Source organism: Lissotriton vulgaris, chromosome 2_1 (assembly GCF_964263255.1).
Source record: "Lissotriton vulgaris chromosome 2_1, aLisVul1.2, whole genome shotgun sequence".
Lineage (NCBI taxonomy): Eukaryota > Metazoa > Chordata > Amphibia > Caudata > Salamandridae > Lissotriton > Lissotriton vulgaris.
The window spans coordinates 596,580,799-596,604,369 of record NC_141687.1 but is presented as its reverse complement, the minus strand read 5'-3'; positions in this window follow the sequence as shown (position 1 = coordinate 596,604,369).

The following is a 23,571-nucleotide window of genomic DNA, read 5'->3' as shown; positions in this document are numbered from 1 at the left end:
AAGCAGGGACAAGGCTAGAGCAAGATAAGAAGGGTGCTGCTGCTGGCAAAACCTTAATGCCCACAGCTCCGTATGAACATCAGAAACTTGGTGCCCTGGGCCTCGGCCCAGCTGGTCCATGCTAGAGGCCGGCTCTGGCTGCTGTAATACTATTGTGTACCAAAAACTCTTGAAACTGAAAGATAGTTTCAACAAATTGGAGTAAACTAATTACAAACGGAATTCTAAAGTAATTTGACGCCAGAGCATATAATTTCTAACTCCAGCGGTGGGTAAAACTAGAATAAAGTGTTCATCATCTTTTTTTTTTTAAAGAATATCAATGCTAGAACTAGAGAGAATGTGAAACACAAATGTAAAACTCGACATAAGATATTTGAACCCCCGAAAAAGACGTTTATATTTTGCAATATTTGTTATATTCTAACATTTCTTACTTTAAACTTTGTTTTCCCATTCTATACAAGGCATCTCATTCCAGCTAGTGTTCACACGTGTTTAATCGTCCTTGTGTCCGTGTTAGTAGTCAGCCGGGACCGATTCTGACTACATCATTGTTTGCAACAGGAAGCCAGGGTCGATGTTCGATGTTTACTCTGGCTCTATAAAATCTCAAGAACTATTTACTCGGAGTGAATTATTTCCTGGTATAGTTTTGATACTAGTGCTGCATGTGTATGAAGCAAGCACTTTGGCATTTGTTCGCTGGAGCTATGAAACATAAATGTTAAAACAACATGCTTCTGTTTCTAGTAAGGAATTTCCAATATCCACTGGGCACAACGACAAGCCTTGAATGTAATGTAATGTATGTATACTTGTAAAGCGCACTGTTACCTCGTTATGTGGCGTCCTGGCGCTGTATACCGCTGGGGAACCCGTCCTGGCTTTCCCTGAGAGAGGGCACCCACAAGGTGAACCCAGGCATCCCCGGCGCTGCTAGGGCCGTTGTGGAGATTAAGCAAGCTATTGCCTAGAGTTGCAGAGTGGGACCCATGGTTAGCGTAGGCACCTAGGCGAGAATTATCGAGTCCGCGGACATTGACCCAAGACCCTGCCGCGTCGGGAATTGAACCCTGGTCCAGGGCCGACCTCTGCTTCAGGGTCTGCCGCTTCTAACGGGTGAGCCACACTTCTCCATAAATACAGAGGTTAACAAACATTCCCTTTCGTGGTGGAAATAAATCCCAAGCATTATGGTGACAGTTCTACTGATTGATTTATTGACCACTGCTGCCAAGTAGCTCCTTAGTGAAACACAAATTGCATTCTGGAACTTGTAGTTTAACCTTTAACGTTGTGAATGTGAGTTTAAGAATCACAAGATAAAACTACAGTTGGCTACCATGACCGGACTGCTTGTCACACATGATATGTATGTTGAAGATACCTTACTTTCTATGCCCTGACACTCTATTGAGAATGCAAAGAAATTACATATATCAGCCATGCCAAGGTCCCCAGCTCCATGAGTGATGTGCTGCTCTGCTCTGCTCTAGTCCCGTAGTTTTCTTTGATTTCTGCGGTTTGTAGGCTTGTTCATTTCACTCTAAAATGGGACTACAAATCCAAGAATTCAAAGGAAAAACTTGGCAGCTACGCATATTATAAGTGCGCCAGCATACTCATAACTGTATTTGACTGCCACAAGACGCCCGACCAAAAATATTTGCAGACTTTTTGGGTGCCTGTGTATGCTTCTCTGACACCAAAAGCACAACTACTAGAGGTGGCATGGACTTGGGTGGATCTGCAATGGTTAGGACACTGGGCTCGTGCTTTCGGAGTTCACGAGTCTGTACTAATCACTTTGACCTCGCCTTGAGATATGCTTTTAAAAAACATTATCTGCACTGTGTGAATCCAAATTGGCTCAGTTGAAATGAACCAGGACCACAACTCCCAGAATGCATTAGATTGTCTGAATGACATCACTGTTAATTGAGAGTCAAACGATTTCTGTCCGGGGAACCGTTTCCAATGGTTCAGCTGTGCTCAGCACGAGGTGCCTCAGCAATCCATGCCTACTGCATAGGCGCCACCCCCTCCAATCAGAAGATACCTAAGGAACTCTTTCTTTCTTTTTTCAGCTTTAGTTGTTTGATCTTTTTACAGACGCTATGCTTTCAGCAGATCAGCGGAATGACCATGTAACCTCGGTGAGCAAATACAAGCGGGGAATGAATTAAAATGTCCCTTTTGTTCTGCCGGCCTAGAATTGTGTTGCCAATCTGCAGGAGGTAAACAGAAGAGAACTCAATGTATTAAAGGGAAAAAAACTTAAGAGCCGGGCATTAATGAAAAACAAGCCCGGGAGTTGTGTGTGCGCGTGCGCGCTAAACCAAAATTTAAAAAGTAATGGCCAATGACTGGAAACTGCGTGAACTATTCTCCTGCAATGGCAACCTTGCATAGCACCACCACTACCTTGGGGGAAATGAGCATTTTGTGCGGAGAGGCATTTCAGTTCTTGGCAAGCTCTGCATACACATGTTAATCGGAGAATGTTGCCTTGAGAAGACAGGACCAAGGGATTCAGAAACCGACCTAGGACACAAAATGTTGCGGGTGGGATCTAGAGTTCCGCAAGTGTTTGATATTTTCCGGCACAGACCTCCCCGCGGGTTGAGTAAAGCTGCGGGATGACAGGTAAAGCTGAAGAGAGTCAGGGCTGGGAGGAGAACAGAGCCAAAAGGCAGAGGAGTCTGAACTGTAGGATTGGAAAGTCTGTTTGAAAAGGACATAAAACAAGCAATGGCCGCGTGAAGAGGTGACGAGGAGGGGGTGGGAGGGGGTAGGAGAGGGGGGCACGAAAGATAAAGGAAAATGAAGAGCTAACGAGGAGGGAGTGGGAGGGGATAGAAGAGGAGGGCTCAAAAGTGAAAGGAAAATGAAGAGCTGATGAGGAGAGAGTGGGAGGGGTTAGGGAAGGGAGGAGCGAAAGTGAAAGGAAAATGAAGAGCTGATGAGGAGGGAGTGGGAGGGGGTAGGGGAGGGGAATCACACATGCACTGTAAGGCTTATTGAGCCATTACAGAAAGCCACATGGCAACTGTGCACGTCGCGCGCACTTGTGCGCGTAACAGCTAGCTGGTGGCCAGCAAAAACCTGTGGGTAGCACTTTTAAACCCAGCTACTAAATGTCTAGCCAGAGCAGCCCATGCGCTGGCTCAGGCGAGACCTAAAAATGAAAGCAAATGGTGTCTGTCTCACTCCATAGGTACATGAATGCATTGTGATGCATGTACTTACTAAAATACGTCATCACTCATGCAAGAGCCTACAGAATGGTGTCGTTGGCGTAGCCACATGCTGCTTTGCATAGTTTTTTTCTCTTTCTTTATGATGCTGCCCAGTAGGTCAACAAGGGAAGACCTTTTGTCTCTGCCATGACTTGTTTAGAACTTGCAATGATCAGATGTAAAAAAGCACTACAAGTAGCTGATTAACAAATACTGCAATTCAAAGAATGAGAGTGGGTGGATGACATAACCTTCAGGTGGCCCTTTTTTGTAAATGTATAAATCATTTGTTCATACATGGCATTGCTTACAAAGATTGACCTCCTGCTCACCGCAGCGGTGAAAACAATCCTCACAAACTGGAAGGACACCGGGAAGGCCTCCTTCAAAAGCTGGCTCAACTGGGTTACCTTCCTTAGGTGGGCAGACAATATAGCAGCAAACTACTCACCCAACCACACAGCAAGAGGGGAGATGTGGAGCGCCCTGGACAAACACCTAGTCTCTTTCAAACCTCCGTGAGCAAACCACACCGGTACATGTTAAAGCCCGGGCAAAGGGCAAGCAAAACTATAGCACCTGTCCTCCCACCTTCTCTACCTCTTTTCTTTGTTTCTTACTATTCTTGATACTTCCTCTACCCGAGGGTAGTATTCAAGTTCGCCAGAGCTAGCCTAGTCAGTTCATTGCACTGGCACACATGCACAGACCACTACCATGATCTCAGAACACGCCTAATGTAACCCCAACGGCGTCGATTGAACAGCTGTACCACCCTCATTGTATAGATAGTATCATACTGTATTGTATGTATAAAAATCTCTCAATAAAAATTGGTTAAAATAAAAAAAAAAGAACAATCCCTGTCAATGCTGTTCCACGACATCAGTCAACTATGCAGTACTGGCAGCAACCACCATAGTGCAGACTCAGAAAAGGTTGCATTGCACACATGAGGGTGGAGGATTTTAAGCACACCATTAAGATAAGGAGAACTCCACATCAGATGTGGGTAACTCAGGGTGGTGTAGATTTTGTGGTCTGCCTTGGCAGCATAACTGTCTGCAAGATTCACTGTTAGCATGTCTTTGAAATAAAAATAGATGTGGGCTTTGTCATTGTCCAGAAGAGCACATCTGTCTAACCTCGTACTATGTTTTATGTGTCTTGCCTTACAGCTCAAAGTGCACTTAACCACCATACAATAAATGATTTATCTCATATGTGCAAAGTACACAGAAAGCAATCTTTATGTTTTGATTATTCAGTGCTGCATGCATTGTAATTTTTTTTATCAGGTATTGTATGCAAGCTATGCATACACGTACACATATATGTTTAAACAAACATACACAAATGCACTAACATGAGGGCACGCAGCCCAGTTGCTTATAACAAAACAAGCATTGCAAAGACCTTAGGTTTGGCTTTGATGTGGGGAAAGCATGGAGACACAGGCGTTCACAAATACGTTTTGCTTGCATTAGCTCATTTAAACCAGACGTATTCGTTTTACCAATGCTGGTTAAGTTTCATTCTGCCACATGTGCTCCTCCGTTTGTCATGAAAAAATAAAACATATAAGGGAGAGAATGCCAAGACAAAAGAGCATTATATAAACCCCTCATAGCAGACCTAGCACGAACTGGAGGTTTGCCAGGTACTCTGACATGAATCTTGAGTACAAACAATGTACAAGATCCTGCATTTTTCATTGTGATAATAGGACTAGGGCAGCTGGTTGTGATGAACAAAAGGAGGCTAAACGAGTTGGAAGAAGTAATAAAACATATTTATTTAGGAGAGAGTGGTGAAGGCTCGGAGTTGCTCCCGAGGGGCAGTCCTGCAGCCAGGACAGAAATAGCACTGGAAGCAAGGAGGAGCTGTGTGTAAAGTGGAGACCATGGACCGTTCTTAGAGGTAAGTGGTATAAAAACTCCCCTACAGATGTGCCATATTCAGAGGTCACTTCCACCACAGTAGGGTTAACATGGTAGAGAAAATGCAGCCGGATCTCATCTGGCCCCAGGAGCTGATTCTTTCGGTCTCATGCTCAATTGCCAGGGAGGAGCTTAGAGCCTGATTCATCAAGGTACCGTTTTGCGAGTCTCTAATAGAGAATCATAAGGAATCACTATTAGAGACTCGCAAAACGGTATTCATGTAGGAATCGCAAAATAAAATGCGATTCCTACAAATTCCTTATTTGCGATTAGAAAATTGCTGATCGCAAATAAGGAAAAACTCCCCATTCATTCCTAAGGGCCAAAAGGCCCATAGGAATGAATGGGGAGTATTCCTTATTTGCGATTAGCAATTTGCTAATCGCAAATAAGATAGCGATTTGAAGGGTGCCAGGGGTGTCCAAAGGACACCCTGTAGCGCCCCTCAAATGCACATTTGAACAGGTGTTGCGCACACACATGTCCAAAGGACATGTGTGTGTGTAACATGCAAAAGAAAAAAATGCACTAAAGTGCTTTTTACTCTTTTTTCGCAATTTACCACCAAGTCAGACTTGGTGATAAATTGCGACCAAATATTGCGATTTCGCATTTTCTAACTGGTTGATGAATTGGATTTAAGGAATCTCTATTAGAGATTCCTTAAATCCAATTCCTCGCAAATATGCGATTTCGGTAATAGCGATTTTTGCATTTGGGATGATGAATCCCAAATGCAAAAATCGCACTCGCAAAGGGCCAGATTCTCAGAATCTGGCCCTTTGCGAGCGCAAATCAGCTTGATGAATCAGGCTGATAGAGACAAATATCTGTATGTCCAATACATGGTGCGACTACCCTCCCCTTTAAGTGAAACCCTGGCACGCGCTGGGCTTGGCTACTTGCAAACGGCTCTTACTTGCACCTGGCGCCGCTGTGGGTTTGTGCTTTTCTGTTTCATTTAAATCACGCCCCCTGGGACCTCACTGGCACTATCAATATCAGTCCAATGAAGCACTAATACATATTCATTCATCCAAATGAGAGGGGCACACCTTACATGTTAAAGAAGGTATATTTCTAGCAAGACATATTCGATTAAAACTGCTCCAACCCTCCTGAGGCTTAGAAAGGGCATAAAAACTAATATGTACAAAGAACACACGCATCACACCCCGGAAGAAGCCTAAACTGCTGTCCCCCGCATCCAACAAACAACCCCCGGCGGCAGATCCTTCTCCCACCTCGCCGCCAAGACCTGGAACACCCTCCCTACCCACCTACGGCAGACCCAGGACCTACTCGCCTTCAGAAGGCTCCTCAAGACCTGGCTCTTCGAGCAGTAGCGGCACCCCTCTCCCCTCAGCGCCTTGAGAACCTCACAGGTAGGTAGCGCGCTTTACAAGTACCTTGATTGATTGACTGATTGATTGATTACATGAACACGTTCTCATTGTAACTTATAGTGAAATGACCCTTGGTGCCAGAGCACAAGTCTTAAAAATAGAAGTGGGGGACTAACCTTGTGAGGCAGTATGCAAGTGGCGTCATGGCGCGTGACATCACGATGCTGACATTGCATGTGGCATCACAGGAATTTACATCATAGGGATTAGAATCGCAAGCCCGGACTTAAATATTTTTGTGTGATGTAAAGCACTCTGACACTCTGCTTTGGGAGGAGTAGCACACCACGAGAAAAAATAGTGGTACTTAAATTATTTCAAAGCTTCCTCAGGGGTAGTAAGTGCTATATATATTGCATTTATTTTGTGTAAATACTGGGAGAGATCAACACATCTGGCATTCCTACAGTGCATGCATATCTAGTAAACACAGCCCGAACCAAGTGAAAAGCTGCCTCTCTTAAGTATGTGTGAAGCATGGCCGGACTGGCCGTGGCGGGCACCTGGCATTTTCTCAGTGAGTCGGAGGAGTGGGGGCGTTTTTGTGGCCTCAGGGGGTCGCTTTTCTTACAGGGTGCCGGTTTTGCAGCAGTGCTACAAAATTGGCCCTCTGTAAGAAAAGCGGGAGCAGTGCTTAGCGGCTAACAACCCCCTCCGCTCCCGTTCCCAGGGCCGGCGGAGAAGCAACCTGCAAGGGCTGGTGTGAAGTGCCTACCTTTTGTTTCCCCCTGCTGCATTTGCTTCTAAGTGTGAGGCTCCTGACTGCTCCCAGCCAGGAGACCCAAACAAAAAGAGGCCTGATAACCCCTCAAATGCGGCCTTTGTTATGGGCCCAGCAGGAGTCTAAAATAAGAAAGCCCCGGCCCGTTCCCACTTGCAGGTTGTTGCTTGTTGCAGATGGAAAGCAAACAGCCTGCAGGCCCTGCTGAAAGTTTCCTGGTGTTTGGAAATTACAAAGGGACGAGTTCAGCACATTATTTAGTGGGGCCCAACTTCTTGGCCGGGTGGATGGTGTTTACCCTGTGAAAATGGCAAGTGGACGCAGTCCACCAGCATGTACCCCGACCTGTGACCAGCTTGGTGCACTCTACACCTGCGGGGCCTTAGTCACTTTGCTTGCGGTCTTTACTAATTTGCATGCATGAGTGGTATTTATTCGATGTGTGTCAGGCTATGGGATATCAGCACTATGGTGCCACCAAGATGAAAGGCTTACAGAAGACGTCATCCAAATGTACGAACACACCAATAATTAAGAAACCAGAAACATTCCTTATAACAGGAAACAACTCGCCAGAGTGTTTAAAACTGGAACCTCTTGAAGACTGTGGACCATGGAGCGAGGTTCCGTGAAAAGCCCGTAGACAGAGGCGCCTCGTTCACGCTTGCAGCTGCGAAGTACCGCGGGAAGCCTGTGGACGGACTCCTCCAGCAGCTTCCAGAGGGAAGAAACGCGCTGGTAAAGAAATTGAACGCAGAGCCTCGAGACCATGACTGTCTCTTTCCATAGCGGCTGGAAAATCAATACCATGTGGTGCGGAGAGGGGGGCCTGTGTTTGTTTTAAGCACAATCCTAGAGATTTTGATAGATGGGCCGCTTTAAGCCCAGTCAGCACATCTGAAGAGGAAGGGTTTAGCAGCAGCCTCTGTCCCACATTCTTCTCAAGGCTCAAAGTGTGTTTTTCCGTCCCTCCCTGAGGACGTCTGAACCTTGGAGCAGTTTATCTCTAGGATGCTCGTGAAGTGCAACTTTTTTCACGGCCCTTTAGTGGATAGGGAAGCAGACTGCTGCCACGGCCTAGCAGAAATCTGTGCCCACGTATCAAGCACAGTCATGCCCGAGTGTCCAATGAGCGTCCAGCAGGGCAAGTTCCATACCAGATGTTCAAGTTATCCATATAGCTTAAATTTGCATATGATGAATCAAAATGTAACTTAGTGGCTAGCGTGACATTATGACATGAATGTGGGCTTAGGATACAACGGAATATCTCTAATGACCAAAGAAGAACAAAAACAAAAAAACACTGAGAGAGAGATACCCCAAGTAAACTGCCATAAACGAGCAAGAGAAAGGATTATTTACATAAACCTTAAACAACACTGTACCGGTACCTAATAAGAGTAACATTACCCAAAAGGGGCAGTGTCTAATCTCAAGAAACACAAGCACAGAGTGTCACACATCAAGTAACATACTGCTATTACCAAGAAAGCGATAAAGCTATTATTTTAATGCTGACCAGATTTTTAAGGGGAAAATTGTGACAGGACACTGACACAGAAGTATATTATCTTACTCGGTCAGTCCCCACACTTCTTTTTATAGGACTTGTTCCCTGTCACCTAGCATGAATGCTATAGCATAGGTACTCAAAAAAATCTTCTCACCAGCCAAAGGTTCCATCCTGGGTTATGACCCGCCGTATTTATTGGGAGTGAGGGGGGAGGTAAAACATTGTACACTGAGGCTAAGGGTCATAGGGCACATTTTGTGTATGTCATTCCCTACCCTACCTCTTTAAATATTGCCACTAATTGCTTTAATTAATTTATATCAGACCATAAATTGGGGGCCTCATTTAAGAAAAGTGACGCATCGCTGCGTGTAAACAGCGATGCGTCACTTTTCACTGCGCACTCCTTGCGACACCAATGATGCGTCATATTTAATGTATGACGCATCATGTCGCAAGGACTTACAGATACGTCAGTATTTCTGACGTATCTGTAAGCGCAAAAGTGACGCATTGCTGGAGTGTGTCACAAAAGTGACGCAACTCCAGCAATGCGTCCTTTCACATGGGGCAAGACCCATGTGAAAGAGCTTGCGTCAGAATTACGCCTGCTATGAGGCAGGCGCAAGATTTTGACGCAACAGCATCCTAAAAGTGACGCAGTGAAATCTCATAGATTTCACTGCGTCACTATTACGAGGCTTTTTGCGGGGGAACGCCCCCTCTGCATACATTATACCTGACGCAGGTATAATGTGGCGCAGGGGTTTAAAAAGTGACGCATCTACCTAGATGCGTCACTTTTTAAATATGGCGCAACAAGGAGCATTTTTTACGCCGCTGGTGCGTCACGAAAAGTGGCGCACCGGCGGAGCAAAACTGACGCAAGGCCTCATAAATAAGGGCCCGGGTCTTTTGAGTGTGATTACTATTGTGAAGGCTCTTTTCCTGCTTCTGGGGTCAGCCTTGGCTGCTCCCTTGTGTGAACATTGGAGAGTCAAGTGTACCTTGATTATCCAAATGGAATAAAATAGTATTGGGTCATTAATGGTAAACGACAGTATCTACCACGGATATTGCCAAGTAACCATCAAGTGCAATGGGATCCATAGAAAATACCACACAATGTCCTACATGTATTTCGTTGTCTGCATTCAAGTTCAAAGCACTTTATTTGATTCAACATAATAAATCATAAAAGCACATATAATAAATAGTCATTAAAGAGAACACAGATCAAATGCATTCCAATCAACAGGAGGAGTGGAAGACTCCCGCTAAAAACCATGGGCCTTATTTATGAGCCATTGCATCAGTATTGCGCCGCCGGTGCGTCACTTTTTGTGACGCACCAGTGGTGTAAAAAATGCGCCTCGTTGCGCCATATTTAAAAAGTGACGCATCTAGGTAGATGCGTCACTTTTTAAACCCCTGCGCCACATTATACCTGCGCCAGGTATAATGTATGCAGAGGGGGCGTTCCCCGCAAAAAGCCTCGTAATAGTGACGCAGTGAAATCTATGAGATTTCACTGCGTCACTTTTAGGACGCTGTTGCGTCAAAATCTTGCGCCTGCCTCACAGCAGGCGTAAGACTGATGCAAGCCCTTTCACATGGGGCTTTCCCCATGTGAATGGACGCATTGCTGGAGTTGCGTCACTTTTATGACACACTCCAGCAATGCGTCACTTTTGTGCTTACAGATACGTCAGAAATACTGACGTATCTGTAACTCCTTGCGACATGATGCGTCATACATTAAATATGACGCATCAGGAATGTCGTAAGGAGTGCGCAGTGAAAAGTGACGCATCGCTGTTTTCTCGCAGCGATGCGTCACTTTTCATAAATGAGGCCCCATGAGTTATAAAAACAAACTCTGTGACTCTCTACAAATTGTAGATAGAGTAGGGCTGGCATTGTGTGTGTAAAACCTAGTGATCGCAGATGATTATATTAGGAGCAAAGATTTTTAAAAATAGGGCAAAAAAAAACGTGATTTAAAGTGTCAAATAAAGAAACATTATCACAAATACAAGTAACAGGTTCTGAGGGTCTGTGCCATCCGACCAGCAGCTGGGGATACAAATTTAGGTGAAAATACAATAAAAGGCGCCTTTGGAAAAGCAGCATATCAAGTGTAAGATACTATTCACACTCTCTTGAAAGTTTGACTGTTGCATAGCGCCAACCGACTGTCTTATGCAGGGACCTCGATACCCGTTTTTCAAGCTGATATTGCTGATATGTTTCTTTAACCCAGCTCACATCCGATTTCAGAATTGTCACCGGGCAAGAGAACAGTTCTAGCCTGCGTAGGACACTTCAAATATCTTGGACTTGCTGAATCCATGGAATTAAATGGCTGTATTCCAACCCTATGTGTGTATAAAACCTAGGACATCTGTATATTATAGACGACCAAATTCGTTTAAAATAGCAAGTGTGAAAAATGAACAAAGACTAAAAATGTATACAGTATATAAATTTAATATATATTAATAAAAAATCATATAGACAAGCAAACTATATGATAGGGCTAAAAAAACAGTTCATAAAAACCAAAACACATATATCATATTCCACTATAAATTCTCAAAATCATACATATAGTGACAAAAGCAATACATTCATGAATATAGATAACAATAAAAACATATGTTTTTATTGTTATCTATATTCATGAATGTATTGCTTTTGTCACTATATGTATGATTTTGAGAATTTATAGTGGAATATGATATATGTGTTTTGGTTTTTATGAACTGTTTTTTTAGCCCTATCATATAGTTTGCTTGTCTATATGATTTTTTATTAATATATATTAAATTTATATACTGTATACATTTTTAGTCTTTGTTCATTTTTCACACTTGCTATTTTAAACGAATTTGGTCGTCTATAATATACAGATGTCCTAGGTTTTATACACACATAGGTATTTACCCTGCCCTAGGAATCCTTATCGGTACCCAGGGGGTCCTTGTTTTTCTCATATATGTATTCCAACCCTAAACAGTCTTTCAAGATAGTTCTATTAATTTCCTGATCTTTTTTTAACCAAACAGACATCCATAATAGAGCAGGGCAGAGTTGAATACAATCTAAAATAAAACCCACACCCAGTTCTTCATGGATGACCTCTGCGGGTACTGACTGTGCTAGTCTCAGCAACCTCCTGAGAAATGTGTTCTCTGCCACCTGCACGGGGTAGCAAGGTTCATAGCCCTAGATCTCCGCTCCAAAGGAAACTGTGGGAATGCTCTTGGCTCTATACGGAGCCAATATAGATTTGCTCTCTGAACGTCCCAGCCTTCTAGCAAAAGTGTGAATGCCATGTGAATGCCATTTTGCATCTATCTGGATACCTAAATTGCAAATATCATTCGTCCTACTAATCTGCCGGCCTCTGATCATGTGGGTTCAGGATCTCACATTCTTTGGCCCTACCACTATGGTGTAAGATTTAGAAGAATTTATTTTCATCCTTAGACGTCCCATAAAATCATAAAAGCGCTCAATTAAAAGTTGTTAACCCATTGACTGTGCGAGATATAAGTACAGTTTCATCTGCATATAACAGGGCGGGCACGGCCGGTAGTAGGTATAACTGCAGGGCGGTGACGTGGGGAGGGGGAGGGGCAGGGTGGGGGGTTTTAATGTATCGATTACGGACTTTAACAGGTAAGTAAACATATGAATAAATAAAGCGAATTTCGTTGTGTGCACTGCATCACCAAATGCGATGCAGTGTGCGCAACAAAATTCGTTTTAATTTTTTATATGTTTACTTACCTGTTAAAGTCCGTAATCCATATATTACAACACCCCACCCTGCCCATCCCCCTCCCTACGTCACCGCCCTGCAGTTACACCTACTGCCCGCCGTGGCTGTAACAGTGCTGGCACCCTCCTGTTGCCCACCCTAAGGACATCCTTGGATTGTGCTACTAGATACTAGTCCAACTGAATAATATGTAAGATAAAAAGCATGGGCGCTAGGATGCAGCCCTGGCGTACATCTCTCCCTACCCAAAAGTGCTAAGTGCATTCACCTGTGGGCCCAAATTTTCCAGAAGCTTCCAACCACTCAATCAAGTCGTTCAGAAAATTAATGAGATCCTTCTCCACCCATGGACCCCACCACGCCCCACAACTTGGTTCTATCTGCTGTATTGAAGGCTGTGCTGAGGTCCATAAATGCCAGGTGTATTGGCAAGGGAAAACCAAAGAAGATGATGGACGGAGTGTTGAACATTGCAAGCACTCACCCCCAGTCAACTGATCTGGATTTAATCCATCATCATTCTTTAGCTCACTCAGCCACCCCAGTCCAGACATGGCCATATGCAAATCAGTCTGACCCTGTGCCTCATGGGCAAGGGCAGCTAGGATAGAGTTGCCAGAAGAGACAGTCAAAGGGAAATCCAAAGATTTTGGAGTAGACACATCATCCACTTAATAGTGGCATGCTTCCTCTTCAGTGCCTATCCACACCCTGGTATGATAGTACAACCAGGGCAGACTCAACCAAAAGAAGATGGGCGTTATATAAATCTTAATTAGATGTGTGGCGGAATTCAAGAGGTAAGAGCTAAAAATGTATTAGGGTAAACCCCGGGAAATGTCCTTTGATGAGTTAGTACTCTAGACATGATTAAAAACAGAATTTGGGTCTCATGGTAGAGTGGCAATGTCTCAAAAAATACCCTAATTAAGCCAACATGCTTTGGACCACTTTCAAACCCCACATGGGTTTAGAGCCTTCTTTAGGGCTGAGTGTAAGGCAATGCAGCACAAGTCGCTGGGTTGCCTCCCACTGCGTCAGGGAGGTATGCCATGGGTGTTGCGGTGGGTGTTCACACACAACGCCCAAGGATTTTGACACATTGCAACATAGCGTAAATCTGGGAATGCGACAAAACCATGTGCCTCCCCAGGGATGGTGTAATGAGGAGAAACACCTTTATTTCTCCTGATGTTTTCCTCTATGTGTGTTGCATTCTCCACGGTGCAAGGGTGCCTGCATTGGTGCATGGCAGTCATTTGTGCGACAGTGCAGTGAAAGCAGACAGGAATGTGCCGTATCTCATAGATACAGCGCATTCCAGCACCTTTGTTTTGATGCAGGACAGCGCTGCAAGAAGCCCTGCAGCGCAGCCCTGCACCACAATGTCAAAATCTTGAAGGCTCTTGCTGTTTTTACCAGTAGCCCCAGGACTGGCATTTAACACAGGTTGAAGAATGCAAAGGGTTTCCAGCAGTACCAGCCCACCTCAGGGCAGGTTTACTGTAAGAATTTGCATTATTAATAATGTGTCTAAAGATGAATGTGTCCCTGAAGCTGCATTACAATTTCTTCATTCTATTTCTGATGTCACCTATGCACAGCTCTTGTTGCTTTGTGCAGGGCTGTGGAAGAGGCTACACAACCTTTACCTGTTTGTCTGTGACCTAGTCATTTGTTTCCTAGGGTCACGTGAAAAGGTCAGACGACGTAAGCGGCCTGTGGGCCCTACAATGAAAAACCCTGGGACACATTTTATAGAAGAAAACTGCAGGGGAGAGTATTCTGGTAAGAGTGTCAATCATGTGTGGGGGACTGGCACTACCATGCAAAGCTGACGACTATTCATGCACCAAACCCACGCAACGCTTAAAACGTGTCCTGGGACAGGACGCCATTTTGCAGGGGAGCAGATCGCAGCCATTGTAGGGCAGGAGAGAGGACTCTACTCATGGAACACTTTAATGGGAATCCCGGACAGACATAAATACTATCAGTTAGCACAGCAATCACCATGAAAAGGCAAGGACTGTGCTTCAAGACCAAGCCCAAATACCAATATAAAAGGACCTTGAAGCTGTGTGTGGGGCATACCTCAAGCAAACACTGAGAAGCCTGTGTATTTGTAAAGAATAAATAAACACTGCCACAAAACAAAAACTGAGGAGGCCATACTTGTATCTCGGGGCTTAGCAGACCACACAGATAAATAATAACCTCTGAGATCATGTGATCACGCAAAGATTGAGGAGACCCCAGAAGTGTGTGAGGACCATGCAGGCCATGCCTGTGTGCAAGGACTGAGGAGGCCATATTTGTTTTCAAGGGCCAATGATATCACTCTCTTGCGTATCCTTGGGGACTTTACCTTTGGATACCACTTATTCGCCTTATACCATAGCAGTGCAGTTTAATAAGACGTTGTAATGCAGCGGTAGGATGTCACGTATCGGTGATGCCAAATTACTGACAAAAGAACAGACAGCAGGCTTTTAGTGGTGAATGGATTCAGCTGGCTAAATTCTATTTTGCCTGGAGCACTAAGAATCCTCGAACAGTACCTGCAGAATCCCACACATATAACAGCGCTTGATAAGTACTAAGCACGGATTCATATGGAGGGTTTAGGAAACGATTTCCTTGAGTTCAATTGTTCTCATATCACTTACAAAGCCCTGCATACAATTAATCCCAAATACCTATAAACTAATCTATCGAGAGCAGGTAGAGGGCGGGATCAGAGAACCACAAATTAACTTTTACTCACACCTCCAAATCTGAAGAAGAAATCATCTTAGGAAATGCTCCTAAGATTTGAAACTCACTACCCAAGGATCTCTGCTGAAACCCCTCCTTCTCTTGCTTCAAACGAGATCTCAAATCTCTACTACTTTACGACTACATCAACACACCATCAAACTGAATTAGGTATACCCCCAACGACTGGACACTCAAAGCAGTTGTCTGCCTCGCTCAGCCTATAATCAGTCACTAACGCTGTTGCCGTAGTGCGGGGCTGTTATATACCTCTGTGATTTGATTGCCTTAATGCTGTATTGCTCTATAATCTTTGTTGACTGTTCCTCACTTGACATGTAAAGTGCTCTGATAGCGCTATATAAAATTCAATTATAATTATATATATATATATATATATATATATATATATATATATATATATATATATATATATATATATATATATATATAATTCTCCAACGTCACTTTGGAAATCGTTTTAACCACAGCAAAGAAGGACGAAGATGGACCCAGGTATAGTGCCAATCAAGTTTTATTCAATCGTGACCAGCCAGCCCGCCATAACGTGTTTCAACCCCTATCGTGTCTTGATCACATGATGCGTTGCCATGACGGGGTAGGCGTTTATAAAGAGCTTGCATCACACAGGCAATGAATGAACATAAACAAATTACTATCCAACAACCAGCATTTCTTAAATACATAAAAATGCCCGGCCCATAATAAATTAAAAATTGAGTGAACATCTCAGCATGTAATATTGAAACAGCCAAACTGTTTTTTTCTCTCACAGTCTTAATATATCATCAAACATTGAGCACTCAGTGTGCAAAAATACGCTGGAGAAGTGTGCAAAATACGCAAATGACAAACATCTCAACATACAATTTGATAATAGAGATAGTGTGTTTTTTCACAGTCTTAATATAGCAGCAAACATGGAACACATAATGTGCAAAGATATGCTAGAAAGATGTGCAAAAAACGCAAATGGTAAACTTCATATGGACATTAGCAAACAGTAATTTGTCTATAGCAACATCCTAATTACCAACCATTTGTATTTTAACAGCAAAGGTATCACAGATTATGCAAATTACGCAAAAATAGCAGCAGACAATATGAGACATTGCAAATAACTAATGATCGTAAAAAACACTGTAAGTGTCTCTATATTTTATTTTAGTTATTATGTGTGCCATTTATACTTAGTGCAAAACAATGCCTTTATTCATGGCTACAAACCATGTATTATAATGTACAAAATATGGTTGAACCACCGCATTACAATAAATATGAATAAATATATATTCGTAAACATCTATAAACATATACAAAACTCAATAAGCGTTTTACAACCGTCTGTCAACCAGCCGTCATGCTTTATAAGACAGTTATAGTCTCTAAATTTCATTACCACATCATCAACTTATATAGTCTGCTACGTCCATTTATGGCTGAATATATATATATATTACCTACTGGCGGTCGCCAGTAGGTATATATAGTTAGGATTATTTGTCTATGGAACTTTTGAAAATTCTATGTCTAATAACTTTGGCGTTTGTGGACGGAATCGGCTGAAATTTTCAGGAAAATGGCACATTTTGTTTCTGAGCAGCCCCCGAAAATTTGGGGGGGTTTCGTCAAGGGGGGGCCGAGAAAAAAGGGGGGTCCCAAAACACGTTTTTCCCATGTTAATTTCCATAGGGCCTTTGGCCTCACTTTTAGCTCGAACGGCTGAATGGATTTGCACGAAACTTGGCAAAATTGTAGGGACTGTTAGTCCGATGTGCCTTTGCTAGGTCTCAATATATGTGCTCCAGTAGTTTTTGAGAAATTAACGTTTAAAACAAGATATATATCTGTAACAGCGCTCCAGGCTGCGCTCCGGTTCGCTTACTTTTCGCGAAACGGAACTTTGAGCGCAGAAAGCTGATTGGCTCTCCGGTGTCTGTCAACATTCTAAACAGTCCGGAGCGGCCGCCATCTTATCTCTCGGTAGGATCGAGAGAGAAGAAGAGGTGAAAAACGAAGGGGGAATTTAATGAAAGGGGGCAAGGTATACCCCCTAGGAATGTTGTTGGGGTTATTAAAGGGTCCCGTGGGGAAAATAAAAAAAAAATGATTTTTCACGGTAGAAGCGCTTCACGGGCCGCGAACTGGGCTGCAAACTGGTAGCGAAACGGGAATTCGCCATTTTGTGCTTCGTTAATTAAATTACTAGGTATAAGGGGGTGCGGGAGACGTATCCTAATCCCCTATGTTTCCTGAGGGTGGCTGAGGAGGCTCATATATGTTGATACATCTCTTCCAGCGGCTGTGCGTGAGCTTTTTTTTTTTTTGCTGCGTGACAGTCCGGAGCGGCCGCCATCTTATCTCTCAGTAGGATCGAGAGAGAAGAAGAGGTGAAAAATGAAGGGGGAATTTAATGAAAGGGGGCAAGGTATACCCCTCTTGACCTCCTAGGAATGTTGTTGGGGTTATTAAAGGGTCCCGTGGGGAAAATAAAAAAAAAAATGATTTTTCAAGGTAGAAGCGCTTCACGGGCCGCGAACTGGGCCGCAAACTGGTAGCGAAACGGGAATTCGCCATTTTGTGCTTCGTTTTAATTAAATTACTAGGTATAAGAGGGTGCGGGAGACGTATCCTAATCCCCTATGTTTCCTGAGGGTGGCTGAGGAGGCTCATATATGTTGATACATCTCTTCCAGCGGCTGTGCGTGAGCTTTTTTTTTTTTTTGCTGCGTGACGTCTGTTAACGTTCGATTCGATGGAAATCAGGAAGTGTTGACCGCCAATTTGTCACTGCGATAAAATATTTTGTTATAAATGAATCCTTATTGATAAACATTGTCTGCGCCATCTTGCCTTTTTTCCAATGCCACAATTTTGTCGTGCACGGCAGCCATTTTAGATGCCAGGCTGGTCCCAGGCTATCACCTACCCCTGCGGATGTAGTTTATGGCCCCAGCTGTAGAGAATCCAGACATGCCAACCCTCCCGATTCAGGCGTGAGACTACTGATTTCAGTGCTAGTCTCCCGCCTCCCGATTTCTGCAAGCAAAAACCCGGGGGCATATTACGAACAACTAGCGATAATTTTTGTCTCTAACTTGTTTAGAGACAAAAATTATCGCCGCACATCGGCGATTTTTATCGCAGATAAACCTTGCTATTATCGCAGAAAAGTCAGCGATATTCATGTATTATCGAGCAAATGCTCTTAGCCATGTTATCCACCTCCCATTGGATAACATGGCTAAGAACTGCTCAGGGCAGGTGTTAGCTTTTGGAGATATTCGCGCTCAGCGCGAATATCTCCAAAAGTTGGTAATAGGAGATAGCGATGTTAGGGACTGTTTCCAGTCGCTAACATCTTGGCACGCCCACTTTGCATGTCATTAGTGATAAGTATCACTGACATGCAAAGCGGGGCCCAAGATGGTCGCTATCTCCTTTTAGCTGTCACTAACTGGTGTTAGCGACAGCTTGGTAATAGGGAGATAATTTTATCTCCGATTTCATGGCTTTTAAAGCCAAAAAAGCGGAGATAAACCCCCTTGATAATATGCCCCACGATTCCTCGGGGGTTTCAGCTGACAGGGCTTGGTATTGTGTTACGTGGTAATTTTTCCAGGAAACGTCAGAGGGTCGATGCAGGGGTTCTAGAAGAGGTGATAAACCATTTAAGCCTCATGAACAAGCGCATGGTCTTTTAAAGATTTGTGAAGTACTCGGGGCGGCGGTGTGTGTGTGCCCTCTTTCAGGAGCGGGCGGGGGGGCACTGCCAGCAACTTGCCAGGTCAGGTAGTGTTCAACACGTGCATCACCCTTTCTCTGCCTGCTATTGCGCTCCATGCTTCGGAAAGGTAAGAAAAAGAACGTGCATTTGAGTTTGAAATGTCCGATCCTGCAGCAGCACACTTCCAAAGCCCACACATGACAATAACCCGATTCAAGGCCCCATTCACCCGTTTTTAAAAAAATATATAACACTCCAACAAAGCAAGATTATAAAACTTTATTAACTTTTAAATATAATGAACGGAACAAAAACTGTAAAAACATTTAAACATTTTTCACCCAAAAAAGCAACAATGGTCAGAAGCTGTCTTTTGTGCGAATAGTCCCAAGGCAGCACAACGTGCAGAGTTCTGGACGGCACCCAGGTGATGTCGCCTGGGTGCCGCACTGGTTTTGGGATCCTACAATGCTGCTCCGAAAATTGGCGTGGGGCGTCCCGGGTGGTGCGGAGGGAGGCCTCGTCAGTAGCGGTCGGTTGTGCGAATAGTCCCAAGGCAGCAGAACGCGCTGAGATGTTGATGGCACCCAGGTGATGTCCAGTAAACTGCCGCACTGGTTTTGGTATCCTACAATGCTGCTCCGAAAATTGGCGTGGGGCGGCCCGGGGGGGGGGGGGGGCGTGGGGGAGGCGGCGTGAACGTGCCTCCCCAGGTGGCGGCCATCCAGCTGTGTTGCGCCCGCTCTTGCGGCTACAGCGTCTCGCTCACCATGTTGTTGAGTTGCTCCCACTCTTGCAGTGCAGCGATAGGCGGCTGCCACATGACTCTTAAAATGGCGGACGGCTCTTCGGTTTTGGGCCTGGTCCACTGAAATGGCCCTGGGACACCTTGGAACTCGGACGCTTGCCTGCTAGGGCTTGGGCTCCATTCTCGAAAAGCGTCCCCTCAGCCGTGAAGATTCTACAAAAGTCTTGGGGGCCCCCGACTCCCGCAGGCTTCCGGTGGGGAGCGGCTGCCATGATTGCTCGCGGAATGACCACGACGGAGCCACGAGATGGTGGTGCTCTCATGCTGACGCCAGCTTCAGTTTGAATGATCCAGAAACAAGGTGGGGCTTTCATCGTTTGGGAAAAAAAAATGTTCTAAACCAATGAAAAGTGTTATTTTTAGGTCATATGACCAAGCCTTCCATCTTTAGGAAACCAAAAGTAAAATGAACCAATGAAAAGTTTTATAAACAAGTCACATGACCTGTTATGCGGCATAGGGCTACAAAAAGCGTAGAAAATCTGTTGGCACGTGAGGCGGCGTCAGTAGCGGACCGATGTGCGAATAGGCCGAAGGCAGCACAACGCGTCGAGATCCGGATGGCACCGAGGTGGTGTCCAGCAAATTGCCGCACTGGTGTGGCCATCCTACAATGCTGCGCCGAAAGACGGCGTGTCCAGCTGAGTTGCGGTCACTCTTGCGGTACAGTGACTCGAACGCGCCGAGATCCGGATGGCACCGAGGTGGTGTCCAGCAAGTTGCCGCACTGGTGTGGCCATCCTACAATGCTGCGCCGAAAGACGGCGTGTCCAGCTGAGTTCCGGTCAGTTTTGCGGTACAGTGACTCGAACGCGCCGAGATCCGGATGGCACCGAGGTGGTGTCCAGCAAGTTGCCGCACTGGTGTGGCCATCCTACAATGCTGCGCCGAAAGTCGGCGTGGGGTGCCCCGTTGGCTTATGAGGTGATGTCAGTAGTGGACCGATGTGTGAATAGGTCGGAACCAGCACAAGGCGCCAAGATCCGAATGGCAAGTCCTGGATGTTGAGTGCCATAGTTGAGAGTTCTGAGCAGTGCTTGTAAGACTGTCTGAAGCTTATTTGCACCTGCTGCAGCTTCACTATTGCCCTGGTGTGGCCAAAGGTCGCACATGACATAGGCGGCCGGCTCCCGAGGTCCGGCGGAACTTTTTTCCTTTTCCTTTCTGCTTCTTTTCCTACAATCCGTTTCATCTGAAGACACGACCAGGTCCCTGAATGTGTGCATGGGGACGCTATTGATTGAATGAAAATGGCGGCTTGATACAAAGCTGACTCAAGCGTTGCTGTTGATGCTATACAGACAAAAATTGGTTTTCAGTTTGTACATTCTTCAGGATTTTTCCATCCAAGGCTGATTGAGAGTTTGTAGAAAAATGGCTTCAGATTTTCCACATACTACTCTTCAACATTCTTCCTAAATGTAACAATGTGAGACTCACTAGGAGAACGGCTGTTTATGTTTCCTTTCAAAATGCTGCCAACAATATTTTCTGAATGGAAGACACCATCTTGTAGCATACAGGGCCGAAAGGGGTTCTGGTTTGGCCGATGGTTGGTGGAGACATTTTGACTATATCTTGGACCTGCCCGGCCTCGCCCAAAATGGCGCCGGTATAAATGGGACTCGTAACTCCTTGCCCGCAAATGTATATCTAGAAAATTTTATTGTAAGTGGCCCTGTCTTATTTTAATTACAAAATGTACGTCCACCGATTCCGCAACTGTTAGACACCTTAGTTCTTCCAACCTAATGGCCCGCTCGTTACGTTCCTCTACAGTGTAAATGTCTCCTCATCATATACGATTTCAGTTTGCTCCGTGGCCGGCCCACGTGGTTATAGGCCCGTATTTGTATACTGACATTTTCACAATAAAGGTTTTTAAAACAAAACACGGTAGTAGTATTTACATTGGTAAAGTTTTTACTTTTAGTCACTGTTTTCGAATCAGTAAAAGGCAAGTGAAATAAAGCAGTCCAATTACATGACGGATAAAAGGTATAATATGTAGGAACGCAGTAAAGATAAATGGTCAAGGGCAGTTGTGTTTTTCATTTCTGCAACATAAAGTGATCGATAAGAATCTGATAATCAGGTGTATCGGCGACTAAGACAGCAGGCCGAGTCTCTTTTACTCAACGGCTCCGTCATGGAACGAAGAAACGCCCTTTTTCTCGAAAAAGGAATATATTTTACTTGCAGGACAGTTGTAAACTTTCCGGGAAAGTACATTAGCCTGGAATATTATAACATATGTTTAAAAAAAAATAATGTTCGAAAACAATAAAAAGCGTAATTTTTAGGTCATATGACCAAGCTTTTCATCATTAAAATAACAAAAGTAAAATGAACCAATGAAAAGTTTTATTAACAAGTCACATGACCTGTTATGCTTACGTTACGCTCTGCGCGCCGCGCCTCGGATCACTTCCGGGTGCGCTAACGCGGCGTGTCATATAACGCATTACGCGACAACGTAGGTCAAGAATATAGTCAAAATGTCTCCACCAACCAGCGTTCGGAACACAACCCCTTTCAGCAGTCCAAAAAGTTCTGTTAAATGACAACAGAGGGGACAGGCAACAAGAACCATCAGTCAAAGAGGGGAGGGCAAGTTCTTCTCTTCGGGGTCATGTTGGGGCGCTACCGGAACTGATCGAATTGGTAGTCTACAGTGTTTCTGGATGTTTCAGACTAAAGCTGGCGTCAGCATGAGAGCACTACCATCTCGTAGCTCCCTCGTGGCCATTCCACGAGCAGACATGGCAGCCGCTCCCCACCAGAAGCTTGCGGGAGTCGGGGCCCCCAAGACTTTTGTAGAATCTTCACGGCTGAGGGGACGCTTTCGAGAATGGGACCCAAGCCCTATCAGGGAAGCGTCCGAGTTCAAAGGTGTCCCAGGGCCATTTTAGTGGACCAGGCCCAAAACCGAAGAGCCGGCCGCCATTTTGAGAGTCCTGTGGCAGCCGCCTATCGCTGCACCGCAAGAGCGGGAGCAACTCAACTACATGGTGAGCGAGACGCTGTAGTCGCAAGAGCGGGCGGTAAACAGCTGAATGGCGGAAGAGGCACAGTGTAGCAAAAGCGGGCGGAATGGCAACTGAAACGGTAAAGGGGCGCCCCACTACAGCGTGTCTTCAGGTCAAACGGATTGTGGGACAAGGTCCAGAATAGAAGAGTCATCAAAAGGCAAAAAGTTCCGCCGGACCCCGAGAGCCGGCCGCCTATGTCGGGGGCGATCTCAGGCTACACCGGTGCTATAAGACTTGGGGAGGGGGTCGGAGCCAAGTGTATTCTCCGAGTCCATGGCCATCACACCGCCCCTCGGGGGCCTCCGTCAAGCTGTTTAGGAAGGTTTCATATCACATTGTTTTCAAATGCAGTCAGGTCCACAAACGACACTCACTTACTTTGAGAATAGTGAAGCTGCAGTAGGTGGAAATAAGCTTCAGACAGTGTTACAAGCGCTGCTCAGAACTCTGAACTATGGCACCCAACATCCAGAACTTATGCCATTCGAGAATGGCAGTGACATTGAAGCAACTCAGGGACCAAAACCATTAACGTACTTTCACGTATGAAAATCTTACTTGGGGAGGGGGCAGGAGCGAAGCGCCCCCTCCCAGTCTGCGCCACCACACCG